This window comes from Eulemur rufifrons, chromosome 15 (assembly GCF_041146395.1).
Source record: "Eulemur rufifrons isolate Redbay chromosome 15, OSU_ERuf_1, whole genome shotgun sequence".
In the NCBI taxonomy this organism is placed as follows: Eukaryota; Metazoa; Chordata; class Mammalia; order Primates; family Lemuridae; genus Eulemur; species Eulemur rufifrons.
The window spans coordinates 104,241,860-104,256,183 of NC_090997.1; the positions used below are offsets into that span (position 1 = coordinate 104,241,860).

Here is a 14,324-nt window from a genome sequence, read left to right on the forward strand (position 1 = left end):
GACCAATTGTGGTAAGGAGCAGTCAACACAATTGTCTGAATTAAAGCTGTGACCCTTGTCAGACAATACTCCCAAGGACCAGGCATTTTATCTTCTACAGACTTGCGGACTACTGTTAGTGGCCTGTCTGGTCTCCCCTTTGGAAGACAATAGACTGGCAGATTAAAGAAGCCCAGCTATAGGACTACAAACTTTGAAAACAAATCATGGCTGCTGAACAGTCTGGGTTACTGATATAGATGCCCAGGCTAAGGGCCCATTTTCTGATGAGACAGACTGATATCAAGCTGTTGATCAAAACTGCCATAAAAAAAAAAAAACAGAACAAGTCATGCAGACATGGCTGGTCCTAAACAATTCCGCTATGCCCAATGTCCCATCACAGCCTCTCCCAAACATGGTCCTCCCCGCTCATAACTGTGCAAACTCACAGACTGGTGCGACATTGTTCCAATCCAACTGATACGAATTCATGTTTCTCCTGACTCCCAAGTGGCCTTAGGTTATGCCAGGTGTGGCAATACAGACTGAAACTACTCAATGACTGTCCATGCAGCTTAATCAAACCAGTATAATGGTGATTCTAATCAAGTGCAGCAACAAATTCCAAAACAGAGTAACATGTACTCTCTAGGTGGGGGAGAGTAGGCCATGGAATGTCTCTCCATGGAGCACAAGGGTTGCTTTCTGGAATACCTACTGCCCCGTTATTACTGGCAATGGCACCAAAGATCAGCAAGTCATTCCAAACTTCCATGTACAGACCATATTAGATAAGACTTGACTTAGACTGTCTCAATTAAGACCTACTGGTCTTCCCCTGGGATTTATTCATAGCTGTCTCAATCAGAGACTTTTGTCAGGGAAGGAGGGGAGTTTGGAAGAAATCAATACTGCAAATTGGCCTGATGCTGCTGTTTAGGATTTTATTAATTATAGTCCTATCTAAATGCTATATGAGACAAGTTGAATAGATTTGGTTCCAAACCCTGTTGGTCAGATTAATTAGAGTGACCATGGGTAGCATATTCATTTGAAAATTCACCAGAAGCCAAGATGGTATAAAATAAAGTGGTCAGTTTTGAAAGTCTTGGAGGCCAACTGCACTCCCTGTACATCTTGCTGAGTAGGCCTAGATTACATAGTCCTGACTACTCTTTCACCTGGGCCATTTCTCAGGGTTGTTTATGCATCTGATAACCTTAAGAAATGAAATAATGTCTATCCCCACACAAAGAGCAGGTTTGCTTACTGCTTGTTATAAAATAGAGGATTCCCTAAGCTTAGCAGTCCTCACCTGCAATGCAAACCTACTGCAGATATAGCAACTATCTGGGCCATATCACATCACCCCTACAGAATTTAGGGGCAAAGAAAACTGGTATAAATATGATGATGCTTATACATCTTACTGTACCATGAATAATGAAGTCCTATGTCTCCGACTCATAAGTCTCATGTGTTCTGCCAGCATCCATGATATATATGAACAGGCTAACTTATTAGGTTATAAGTAGGATAAAAATCAAATCTCAGACCCACCGTGCAGCATGCTTATCTCTGGCTTGAAGAGCCCATGGCACATGATATGATGCCCAGTTCAGGCAACCATCCCTATACTTAAACTATGAAGTTACATAGATGTCCTAAAGTTAAACCTACTTTTCCTAGATTATTTAACGTAAGCAAGAGCAAACTATTAACACATGAATCTAAAAACCAGGATCACTTCCCTATCTTCTTAAACCTAAACCAGCTTATGGGACCTCCACATAAAACTGGGGTTACTTACTTCAATTCCAGTTCCTCCAGAGTAAAGCCCTATGAAGTGGCACTATCACCATGATTTCACTACACTGTGGAGGACAAATATTAAATATATGAGATACTGTGATATTATCATTTGAAAGGAGGGGTGATTTGGGATATGGCCTGGATGGGGAAGGAAGTGAATAAGAAGTGCTGCTAGCCATGGGCAATATACTTTTGATTTCAAAGAGTAGAATCAATCAATCAAACAAACAATAAACCTAACCTCATGGAGGCAAAAGAATGGCAAGAAGACCATTATTTATAAAATTAGATCTCTGCTAAAAAGTATGCCAGATCCAGGGAATAAAAGGAGTTGAAAAATACCAAAATTTTATTTTCCATTGTCAAAAATCCTACAAAAGCAAAGTATTTAGGGCTCAAAATTTATCTTCAGAAATTTAATAAAAAGTCTTAAAAATCACCAAGTGATTTGTGTATGATTATTTGCAAAAGATTTGTCTTTTAGCTATTACTTACACTCACTGTTTTAAAACAGCAAATAAAGAACTTAAGAAGAAAGAGATGATGAAATGGCCAGTGAGAAGAATTATGTAAGATAATTATTAAAATATCTCTGTGTTATGTCCAGATTTCTGAGTAGATATAAACTGTGATCAATAAATATTCTAAATTTACTGCTTTGTAATGTATATAATTAAAACAAACTGTGTAAAAATTAGGAAAATTCACATTGCTTCAGAAAGTAATTTTATATTCCCTTGTCTCCATAATTCATTAAAAATAAAAATAAATGGCTTTTCAGAGTAACCACAGACATGAATTTGATGGACGATCATTTCTCCACCCCCCCATGAGCAATGAGGATGTTTATTCATAACACTATGTATCCTCATGGATAAGTGTTGGCATGTTCCATTATTTAATTATGTAGAGGCATTGCTGGAGGTGTGCTTGCTTACTGAAAACAGATACAAATCTCTCAAAAACTACACACAATTTCCAAGAAAAACTTTAAAGTTTAAGCCCATCATTTAAATAACATGGAAGAACATCTTTAGAACAATTATGAAAAAATCAGACTTCAATTCTTTGTTTTGTGTCACAGGAGTCTTTGTCTAAGCAGGGTCTGAGGGTCTGCATGATGGGATTAAATGATGCCATTAGAGCTGGGCAAACAGTAAAAGCATGAAAACAAATCTATTTTTCCAATTTAAAAAGCCCTCAGAATAATTAAAATGAATTCCTACCCAAATTAAATTGCCTGGAGGTTTTCTCCACAAGGCTTTAGGCATTATAAACACCCTTTGACTTTGGCCTGTCATGTTTCCTCAATCAATCATGCAGTAGCCTACAATTAAATTGAAGTGATTCGATCAAGGAAAATCAAATTTTTTAACATTTACTTTCAGTAATGTGATTATAAACCTTTTAGTGATATTGTAATTACTTTGAAGCTTTGAGCATATGCTTCTACTGAGTGTATTCCATAGAGAAAAATTGCATTAGAGAAACAAGTAAATATAGACCTCAATGAAACAAAATACATTTGTTGCAAAGTTAAAAGCTAAAGGTGCAAAAGAGACAAAGCATCCATGTAACTTATACTCTAAACATCCAGCACAGAGTACTTTAAAATCCCAACTTATTCCAAAATTAAAGTAATTTAATAGCATCCCTCTAAGGAAGGCCAATCATTAGAGAAACAATACGGAGAAACAACAATAAAGGACAGGGGAAAAAAAGAAAACAAAGAAAAAATATCACCATCCTTGTGCTAGCTCCAATTATAGAATGGAAAAATATGACAGATCAAAATCTCTCTCCTAAAATTATTAATAAATTATCTTCTCAGAATATGAAACATTTTAAATAAACTTAATATTTACCAAAATCAAGCCATAGAGTTACTTCCCCTATTTAACTTTTTCATTCATCTCAACACTTAGTGGGATTCTGCTGAGTTAGGAGACACAAAGATAAATAAAATAAGGCCCCACCCCCAAGGATAATATCAATAGAGACTGGATTCTGCTAGGGACATTAGAGAAGACAAACAAGGACAAATCCTTTCCTTTGATTCACACTTTCATTCATTCAACAATTATTTACTAAGTATAAGCACACTTCTTCCCTCAAGAATAAGGCAGGTAAGTAAACATACAATATAAAAAATGGAATGAGATTGGTGTAAGGCTGGGGGCGGGCACCCCTCCCCTTCCTAATGGAAAAAGAAGAAGCCCAGGAGATCTGCCAAGGACAATGCCTGCAAGACTCAGCTAAGCTAAAGGAGGAGCACACCTGGATGGTTACCCTGATAAGAGTCACGGTTCCTGGAGTCCACACATACCACCAGCCCCTCCTATTTCTCAATATCCGCCCTAAAACTGCAACAGAAAATTCCTTGCTCTCCCCACCATAAATCTTCCCGCCAAAGAAACCCCCACCCTCAGCCCTAAAAACATATATAAGCCCACTCAAAACTTCGGGGTGATGTGACTTCCCAGGCCCCTCTCTCTTGGGGCCCGTGAACCTCGTCCAGGAGTGCCCCAATAAAGCCTGGTTGCTTACCCCTTTCAACTCTGCTCGTCTGTCTTTCTCTGGCGCCGGCCAATCCAAAAAACCTTACAATTGGGTCTTTAAAGTTTAGCAGGAAACTGATTCCATCAAAATAATCTAAAATATACAAAACTTTTGAAAGGTTTGTTTATTCTGATCATATCAAAGTACAGCTAATTGTCCTAATAGCTTAAAGATCCTAAGTGAGAAGCAATATAACAGATTCACAGTGTTTAATCTGGTTACCTACAATTTAAGTTTTAAATTTAAGTGAATTTAATATTTTAAATTTGAATTTGCTTCTTACTTTTTCAGTGATAGGCATGGCCACTTCCTGCTCCCTTGGAAGAGGCCTGATTCATGAATGTTAACCTGCTTACTGATCGCCACAGGCGTTTAGCTGCAGGCATTAAAGTTTGCTTCCTTTGCAAACTTGAATGGTCCTTAGAACGTAACCAACCCAATGTGTTTTTGTTGTAGATATGCTGCTTTTTACTAAATGTGGACAGACCAGATTAGAATTTCCATAACTTCTGTATTAACCAAAAGTAAATGACTGAGATTTAACATGGCTCTGCTGCCGAAGTTATTTTTCTAAAAATAATCTGACCATGCCCATTCCTAGCATTGAGACCAAGTGGCTCCTCATTACTCAGAGCAAAATCTGAACTCTCCAGGTGGCTGGCCTGGAACACTGCACTGAGCTGGTCCTGGAAACTCCTCACCCTAATCCTCAAGTCACTTCCTCCTCCATGCTCCTTATGTTCCATCCTGTCAGCTACTTATCCTTCCCCAACACAGCCTCTGCCAACAAGCCGCCTGTCTTGCTAGGGCCATGCCCTCTGTTTGGAATGCACTCTCCTTATTTGCCTGCTCAGGAAACCTCTCGGCTCTGAATGTCCAGCTCAAATAAGCATCACCTCTGCTGGTGGATGCCCTGCTTTATCTCTCACATGCACTTCCATTACTTCTAGCATCACTGGTAATTATTTTACATGTGTACACAGCATTTTCACTAAATTATGACTTCCTCATTTGAGCTATGCAGGCACAGTCCCTGTCAGAGGTCCTGTAATTTAGGCCCTTAAAAAATGTTTGTGCAATTTAACATTTATTTTCTTACTTCTTTTTTCCAATAAAAAAATGAACGTTTTATTTTGAAAAATAAAATTCTGCATCTATTTTTAAAATTTATTCCATATATTCTTTCGAGTTTCTAACTGTCCTAACAATATGTAATGGAATATTTTCCAAATGTTTCAGTTAAAACCGCCTCATAAAACCAAATTCTATGTTGATATCTTTAAGAAACTGAAGCAAATTAAGCTACAAGGTTTCGTTCTTTTGTCCTTCTCAACTTTACTAGAATTTATTTAAAAATTCTAACTGTGTAATTTCCAAGCCAGATTAGTTATTATTTACAAAGGGCAGGACAATGTTAAACTATTCCAAAGGAGCATTGAGTGTCTAACGTTCACAGTGAACTCTCAAATCAGAAAGCAAAATATACATAAAATGGTTATTTGCTCCTGCTTTGCCTGATCATTTGTTGTTATGTGAAGCCATAATTCTTGTCAAAAGAATAACAGAATTTCCCCTTCTCTACAGGATACAAATTAGCAACCTGGTACATCTAATTACCCAGCTGCAGTTCATTATTTCAGTCCAGGAGAGTATCCACCAGTTCTTTTTCCACCTGGGAAAACTACCTTGAAAAGTGAGTTAGGTTCTTGGCCAGCTTCATCATGAATTTGTTCGTGTTCTCTCTCTCTCCCCCCCCCCCCCGCCCCCACCCCAACCCACTCAACTCATCTATAACATTACTACTTAACCTGTAAATGACCTCAGAAAAATCAAGTAGTGTCACTGTCAATTCAATGTACTATACCTGCCATTATTCTTCCTCAAAACAAGGTACTTAACAACCAGGCATTCAAGTGGTGAAGCAGTACTGCTAACTGTGGTGAACCCTGGTGGGCTAAATAATGCCTCCTCCACATCTTAAGTCCCTAAAACCTATGAATGCTACCTGATATGGCAAAAGAGACTTTGCAGATGTAGTTAAGTATCTGGAGATGAAGAGGTTATCCAAAATTAACCATAAGTGTTCTTATAAGAGGAAGGCAGAGGGAAGTTTAACTGCAGTAAAGGAGAAAGCAATATGACCTGGGAAGTAGAGATTGGACTCATGTCTCTACTTCCAGGAGAGGAGCCAAGGAATGCCAGCAGCCTCTAAAGGTGAGAGAGGATTCTTCTGTCACAAAAGTATACGCAGCTCTACGTGTATGACAACAATGGTGCATTTGTCCTATTCCTAAGGTTGTGTTTATAACATTGGTTTTTGGTATTTCTAAAATATTATATGGTTAATGCTGAATATCTGAAAAACACAGAAATCACAATGAAAAAATAATCCCACAACCCAGATAATTTTGGAGTATACTTCCTGATATTTTTACATATACAAATGGCACCTATTGCTATCTAGTTTTTAGTCACAGCAACTAAATTTACATTAATACTTCAAATACCTTTCTCAATTGCTAAGAATTCACACATATTTATCAGTCTAAGATTATTTAATGTTAATCACCCTGTAATAATCATTGTTTGAAGACAAACAAAAATCACATCACCTCTAGAAACCTGATCTCAAATGGCATCCCCACCCCTCCTCTGACTGACTTTACCTGCATAACTTACATTCTATCAGGCATAAAATGAGTAAATTAGCTGCACAAGACAGAAGAAATTTTTTTTTTTTTTTTTTGTTGAGACAGAGTCTCACTTTGTTGCCCAGGCTAGAGTGAGTGCCGTGGTGTCAGCCTAGCTCACAGCAACCTCAGATTCCTCGGCTTAAGCGATCCTACTGCCTCAGCCTCCCGAGTAGCTGGGACTACAGGCATGCGCCACTATGCCCGGCTAATTTTTTCTATATAGATTTTTAGTTGTCCATATAATTTCTTTCTATTTTTAGTAGAGACGGGGTCTCGCTCTTGCTCAGGCTGGTCTCGAACTCCTGACCTCAAGCGATCCACCTGCCTCGGCCTCCCAGAGAGCTAGGATTACAGGCGTGAGCCACCGCGCCCGGCCGACAGAAGAAATTTTTAATACATTTATATATGAAAAACTGTGACAACTACAACTTGATCCAATATGGAAGCTCCTTCAATGTCACACCCACAATAAAAATTATTCCAGAACTTCCCATCCCCTCACCAAAACAAAGTTCTAAAATGTGTTGCAATGTACAGAAATTGCCAAGATATAAAGGCAAGCACAGAGACCTGGCATAAAACTTTAGCATCATACACTGAGAATAACATTGTTTGGAGACTTCTTTGAAATCAAGACGATGACAAAAATCAATACCAATGACAGAAACTGTATGGAGAAATAGCAGATGCCACACACATACACAAAAAAGGACAAAGAAGAAAGAAGAAAATTCTATGACAAACGAAGACATTCCCTTACCTACCACTGATTGGGCATTTCACTGATTTCTAAATGAATAAGGGTGACAAGCCAATATCAGATTTCTACTATATATTACTTTCCATTTGTATTACAGGATTATGTCTAAATTGACTGCGTAACGACACACACAATTCCAATCTTACATTATGAATTCAGGCATCTTCATGTAAAGACATCTTTAGATATTGTCTACACTTGGTGAAAAGCCAAATGGCTTGTGCAGTCTACATTTGTCTGTGGTCAGCAGCCTAGATAAGCAGCATCTCATAGAATGTTGTTTCACTTGTGGTGAAATCTGTAACTCTCCCTCCCTTGGGACTCACCAGAGACCTAGAAAGGATTCCCAGGAGAAAGGAGGCCAGGTTCAACGGTAGAGGGAAGACCCAAAGCATGGAATATTATTCTTAAATCTTTCATTCTCTAGGCAGTAGACATGTTGCCCCATCCTCTAGCTGCCCGGTGTTCATCATTCGCCAATGATGGGAAACTGTGGCTCAATGAGAAAAATGTAATCAGGACTAGATTCCCCTGGAAGTAAAATGCAGAGGCTGGGGCTACAAATATTTTCATTGCAGACAACTAAGGAGGAGTTGTGGTATGGCCTGGTTTGTTTAAGCATGCCATTTTGTCATAACCCTCAGACATACATTATAACCAACAGTCAAACTCTGTGGCTCCAACAGCAAGTAAGAAAAGGGCTCACCCAGTGACTGTTCAGACACAGCTATTCATGTGATTTGAAGAAAGAAACGTTAAAATTCCACCTTCTGAGAAAATAGAAAAATGTGGTAAAGAAAAAAAAAATAACAGGAAAGAAAAAGAATGCAGGTGGATGTTAAAACCAAAGATTCACCTTAGTAACAGAAATATTACAAATGTCTAGTCCTACTTATCTATTTTATTAACACAGAGTAAGTTTCAGGTATGTTTCCTACCTTTCCAGGATCTGGAAAATGGATCTACACTGCAGGTACAATAAGCTTTAAAAACTACTAAGCAGGTACAAAGTGCTTCATCTCAAGTCATCTTATTCATGCACTGAAACTCCAAAAATATTTAGCAATAGGAATGACTGGTATATTCATCAAATACACAAATTTTTAAAAATCTCAATTTGAACACCAATATTAGTTCCCTAATCACTAATTTTTCCCTCATTTGATGAGGGTAGGAGTGAAGGTATGAAAAATGGGTGAGGTTGCCATATATTTATTGAACAGAGATTTTTCTCTCCTCCAATGTTAAGGGCTCTAACATTAACCTTCATCATGGGGGTCTCACTGTTAAAGTCATATAATAAAAGTAAATTGGAGAAATCATCAAGAGCACATCAATAGTCTTAAAAATACAAATATTTGTCCAAGGATGGTCTCAATACATGGCCAGATACATAAGTTACACAGGTATCTAAGAGAAAGAAATTCTACTCTGCAATACTCTGGGTAACACAGTAGCCCTATCTATAGCAACACTGTTCTCTCCACACAGAGAAGAAACAATAAATAGGAGCCTAAGCATCATTTGCCACATATCAAAGAAGATTATTTTTGGAACACAAATACATTTAAAGCTTCAGTAACATGAAAAAAATACCTGTTAATGAGACATTAATACATCCTATAAAAATAAGAAGTTCTTAGAAATACGGCCCTTGACCAGAGATGATTTAATGATATATCAAATCAATGTTACCACCCTGAAAGTCATCTCCTACTCCACAACCACCCTATCATTCTCAGTGGAAGATTGTCCTCTACTAATAGAGGCTATTAACACTTTATCTGGACTTCTTGGCACTAGTGGAACTATACTACAACTTTCCATTACTGTCACCGACATCTTTCTAAAATACAACCTGTTCATAATGCTCTTCGGTAGATAATGGTTTAGTGACTCCTCCCTACCACCAAATTCAAACCCACCCTCCTTGACATTGCTTATATACACAAATATACAAGGCACCTTTCCAGCCTTGTGCCGCCTACCCCTCCAGCCTCACCAGATGCCCTTCATCCCATTTTTTCTTCTCCTCTTCATGTTTCTGCACACTTCTCTCCCTCAGTCTAGAAGGCTGCCTCTACTTAGTTAATTCCTACTTATCAGCTCAAATGGCTCCACTGGGAAATAGCTGGATCTGCCAGGCTATAGGCTGCGCTCTCCAGTTCTTCCTCATATAAAACTTTATCATGATACCTACCACTCAGTTTTGCAAATATTTTTCTGTATTCCTTCAATATTAGTTGCTAAAATCCTGGTTGACTCTACAGGAGGTGCTAATAGCTTCAGAATGAGAAGTAAGTGAGAAGTGACAAGGAAAACTTCATATAAAGCTGGCATCATGGATCTGAATTTGAAATGGGTCTTGAAGGATGAACAGTAGTTTCCAGACATACATTGGAGAGAAATGGCATTCAAATCTGAGAGAATTAAATGAGCAAAAGAAGACATGAAAAGTCAGGTTGTGTTGTAGGTGTGTATGTGTGTGTTGACATGTACATACATCTAATTATTCTCTTTCTATAGGGCAGAGGGTAGAATCAGTACATCAAATATATACATTATCAGTCCCACTAGATCACAAACTCATTGGGAAGAAATGGTCATTTCTATGTTCCATCCTCACAGGCAATATATACACATGCACTACCAATCTGGATCCATCCCTACCCAGCACTACCTAATACAGTACCTTATAAAGAAATGACATTGAAATTATTATTGTGAGTTGAAGTATCTTTTAATCCAAGGAAGAAAATTTTCTATTTAATGAAAAATAGATACTTAAATTAACCTGGTGAAAGTCCTAGCTAATTAGGAAACACAGTATTGGGGGAAACAGTCTTATTACTGCAATTCCTTTTAACCAAGATTCTCTCCTATAGGATGAAATAAATAAGCCAGGGAGGTGAGCTGCAACATAAAGCAGCCAACAACCATGTAAGTCCCTTGCTTTAATATTACAAAATTTGAGAGGGAAACCATTCAGATTACTACAAAGAAGCATTTAAAATGAGGTCATTAAATGCAAATTAAAACAGAAACATTGAATAAGCACTGGACTACAATTAAAGACTGAAAAAACAGCAGGTAAGAAACAATTTTCATTGATCAAAGAACTAAAAGCTAACAGAATAAAATATTTTGCATTGAAACTGCTTTCATGAATATGAAGCATTTCGGAGTAAGGAGAAAATTTATCCTTTTTTTTTTTTTTTTGCATTTTTCAAAGAAGCTTTGGAGGTAGGAGTGGATTTGCATATCTTAAATCAAAGTACTTTCATTGTATCATTTTCAAGAAATGAAGCTATGAAGTTTCAAAAAAATAAATACTTCAAAAAAACCCTCAGATACAGGGCCAAAATTATAAATGGCATAAGGTCATCATTTTAGAAACTCTGGGCTACATATAATTACATAAAATCTTCTATGCAAAAGTTTAGTAGAACCTATTTTTGACACAATTATACTTCATCATAAACAGAAGCTTTGGGATACTTAGAGTCGCTTCTCATCTAGTTATTAAAATGGCAGGGCAAGTAGCAGTACACAGCATTTTCAACTAGAAATATAAATTCTGAGACTAGAAAATTTACTGCATGACAAACTTTAAAACAAATATGTAGATTTATGGGCAAACAGTAAAGTTACACCGTACATTTATGATGGCAAGGCAGTTTTACCCGCTCTTGTATACCTGGCACCTAGAGCAGTACTGAGCACACAGTATGTAATCTATCGCTGGATCTGCTTTTGTGCAACTAAAGCATTATAGAATGAGAAGGGAAAGGCTTTTTTTCTTCATAAGCTTATTTTAAAAATTAAAATATACTGCTTTCATCTACCAAGAAGGCAAAAATAAAAGTCTTTGACGGTACACAGTGAGGAAGTGGGCACCCGTATAAACACGGTCCGGGAGGGCAAGGCCACCCAGGACAGTCGTGCAGCTTGCCGCACTGAAAGGCACTAAACCTATGGTGAGAGAGAGGTGGGAGAGGGAGAAATCCAGTAGGTGTTTTGCTGGTGAAACTGAGGAAAGCCTGGGAAGGATGTCTTTTAGTAACGCTCAGTACAGAGGGCCAGGGCAGCTCTTTGCTACCATGTTGTAATAGGAAAGGCTTTAGATAGGAGTATAACATAGGACAATTTACTTCAGAACAATTTATAATATCTAGCAAAATTCAAAATCTATGAACTTTTTTATTAGAAAATCCACGCAGAAATAGTAATAAGAATTTTGCTTTACATATATGCTTACACATGCAAGTAAAAAAATATGGACACATTCTTAATGACAGCAACTGTCTGTAAACCTACTGGAATGCTTGTTTATTGACAAGTATTTGAGTAATTCGTATGTTCTATAAAAGACAAGGCAGGAATTACCGTGGGATAGATCTGCACATACAGATACATAAATTCTCCAAGAGATATTAAGGTATAGAAGAGACTATGTTCTATTAATAATTACTGTTTTTTAATCAATCAAAAATTTTTTTAAAGTATAAGCCATTGAATTTGAATTTCAATACTGACAGTATTATTGTATGTATATTCATCTATTTAATATTTGATAATACTAAAACACCTAAATCCAGTTCTACAGAACATTTAGAACATACCACAAATATTACCACTAAAATTCAATTTAAACACAATGAATTGCTTATTTTTTAAAAAAGGTGAAATATATTAATAGAGGTGCCAAAAATTAAATTTTTTAACTTAAATTTTCTTAAGCTTTTCCATTCTGCTTTATATTATCTCGAAGTCTTTCTCCACATTGCTCATGAAGGCACAATTTTTCACTGACTCCAATTAAATTATGTTTCAGTAGCTGCCTGGGTCAGGGCATTCAACATATCAATCATAATCTGAGTAGGAAATGTAAGTACTTTTGAAATAGTCTCTATGCCATGAAGGGAATCCTTGGTTCTGAAAAAGTAAAAGGAAGATAATTTTATTGGTAGTAAGCTAACAGTCCCCTTTACTCCCATTCTACCAGGAAGCTCATCTTGTCATTTCTCCTCAAAGAATACCAGGATTTAAATAAAGTGGAAGGGTATTATCTGCATTAAGGAGGGTGTAGCAACTAGAGAGAGCATATGCATGAAAGGAGCGAGCTCTGAGTAACACTCTTATCTATAACAGAAAAAATACACATACAAATATACATTTATGTATATTTTGATCTCCAACTGATCACTGGGTAAACATTATACTGCCTTTTCTGGCCCTGAAGTTTAGTCACAAAAACAGAAAATCCAGCATCCCAGGGCTTCCATTCAGTTGCTTTCACCTTCATCTACCTTTAGCACAGTCCACACCCAAGTTCAAAAGTGGCCATTCAGATTTTTATTGAAATGTGTTCACCAATAGAATCCAATCAGTAGTTGAATAAAATAATTTATTGTGTATTATCCAAATGATTTTTATATGTAAGTTACTTTTCTTGGGGAGGGAGAGCATGGATTTAATCATTTATGTTGTAATACACGCTTACTTGCACTACATTAAACAAGAGCTAGAGTAAGAGAGAGGACACTTTTTATAACCCTTCTTATATTCTCCAAGTCATTACCAGTAACTCATAACTGTTTAATCATCAATGCAAAAATCACACTTCTTCCTTCTTAGAAGAATCCCACATAAAACTTAAAAGAACTGCCTAAACATATTTCATCCTAATAAAGGTATTTATATAATCATTTACTAGATAATTGATAACTAAGTCATAATTTTTAGATCTTAAGTTCCTATCTTTACATAACTTTACAATAAATTTGTTTCTCTTAAAACTATCCATGCGCTAGATTGGATAGCACATGTTGAATTAAAATAAAGTGAATTAAAATAAAATGTATTTGTCTTTAAAATAGACTTTTTTCCTGTAAAATACTGACAGCATGGATTTTGAAAAATTTCCTGTACTTGGTTCTCTGATTCAGTTCATATTTGTGTTTCCAAGTGAATTTTATGTGACTGTCACCTAAAAAAAAGCTCAATAAGATTCATAAAAATTTATAAGTTTTTCTTAATTGGGTAACTTTCAAATCATCCACCATAAGTCAGACCATTCTAGAAAAATAAGAAAAACTGGACAACATCCTTAAGTTTTACCATTGCTGCAAAGACAATGGCAGGTAACTAGCATCATTCTCCCAGTGATGGGTACAATGTTTTACATTTTAACATTAATTCATAAAAACAGATTTAAGAAGAGTCATCAGCGTGTAAAATTTACATATTTTATAAATCCACCTCTCATCTTTCTTCTGGACACCATCTGACTTCAAATGTACTCACTGAAATCAAAAGTGTTCGGTCAGGAATAATCCCCAAATAAACTCACTAAACCTTCAATACATAATCTGGAGCACATCTCTGCAATAATGAAATCTCCAAATAGTAATGTTTTCTAAACATACGGTGTATTTCCACTAATTTTCAGGGATAACACCTAAAGTAATTTTTGGCTTAACAATCCTAGAAGAGAGGACTTTTGCTAATCCTATATT

The 14,324-nt window shown here is 36.7% G+C and overlaps 1 protein-coding gene across 1 annotated transcript in view; it reads right to left on the reverse strand.

Annotated features, from left to right (window-relative positions):
* PRKN (parkin RBR E3 ubiquitin protein ligase) overlaps nt 1-14,324 on the reverse strand; it is a 1,165,698-nt gene that overhangs the window by 1,150,511 nt on the left and 863 nt on the right. The gene's annotated exons all lie outside the window — the stretch shown is intronic.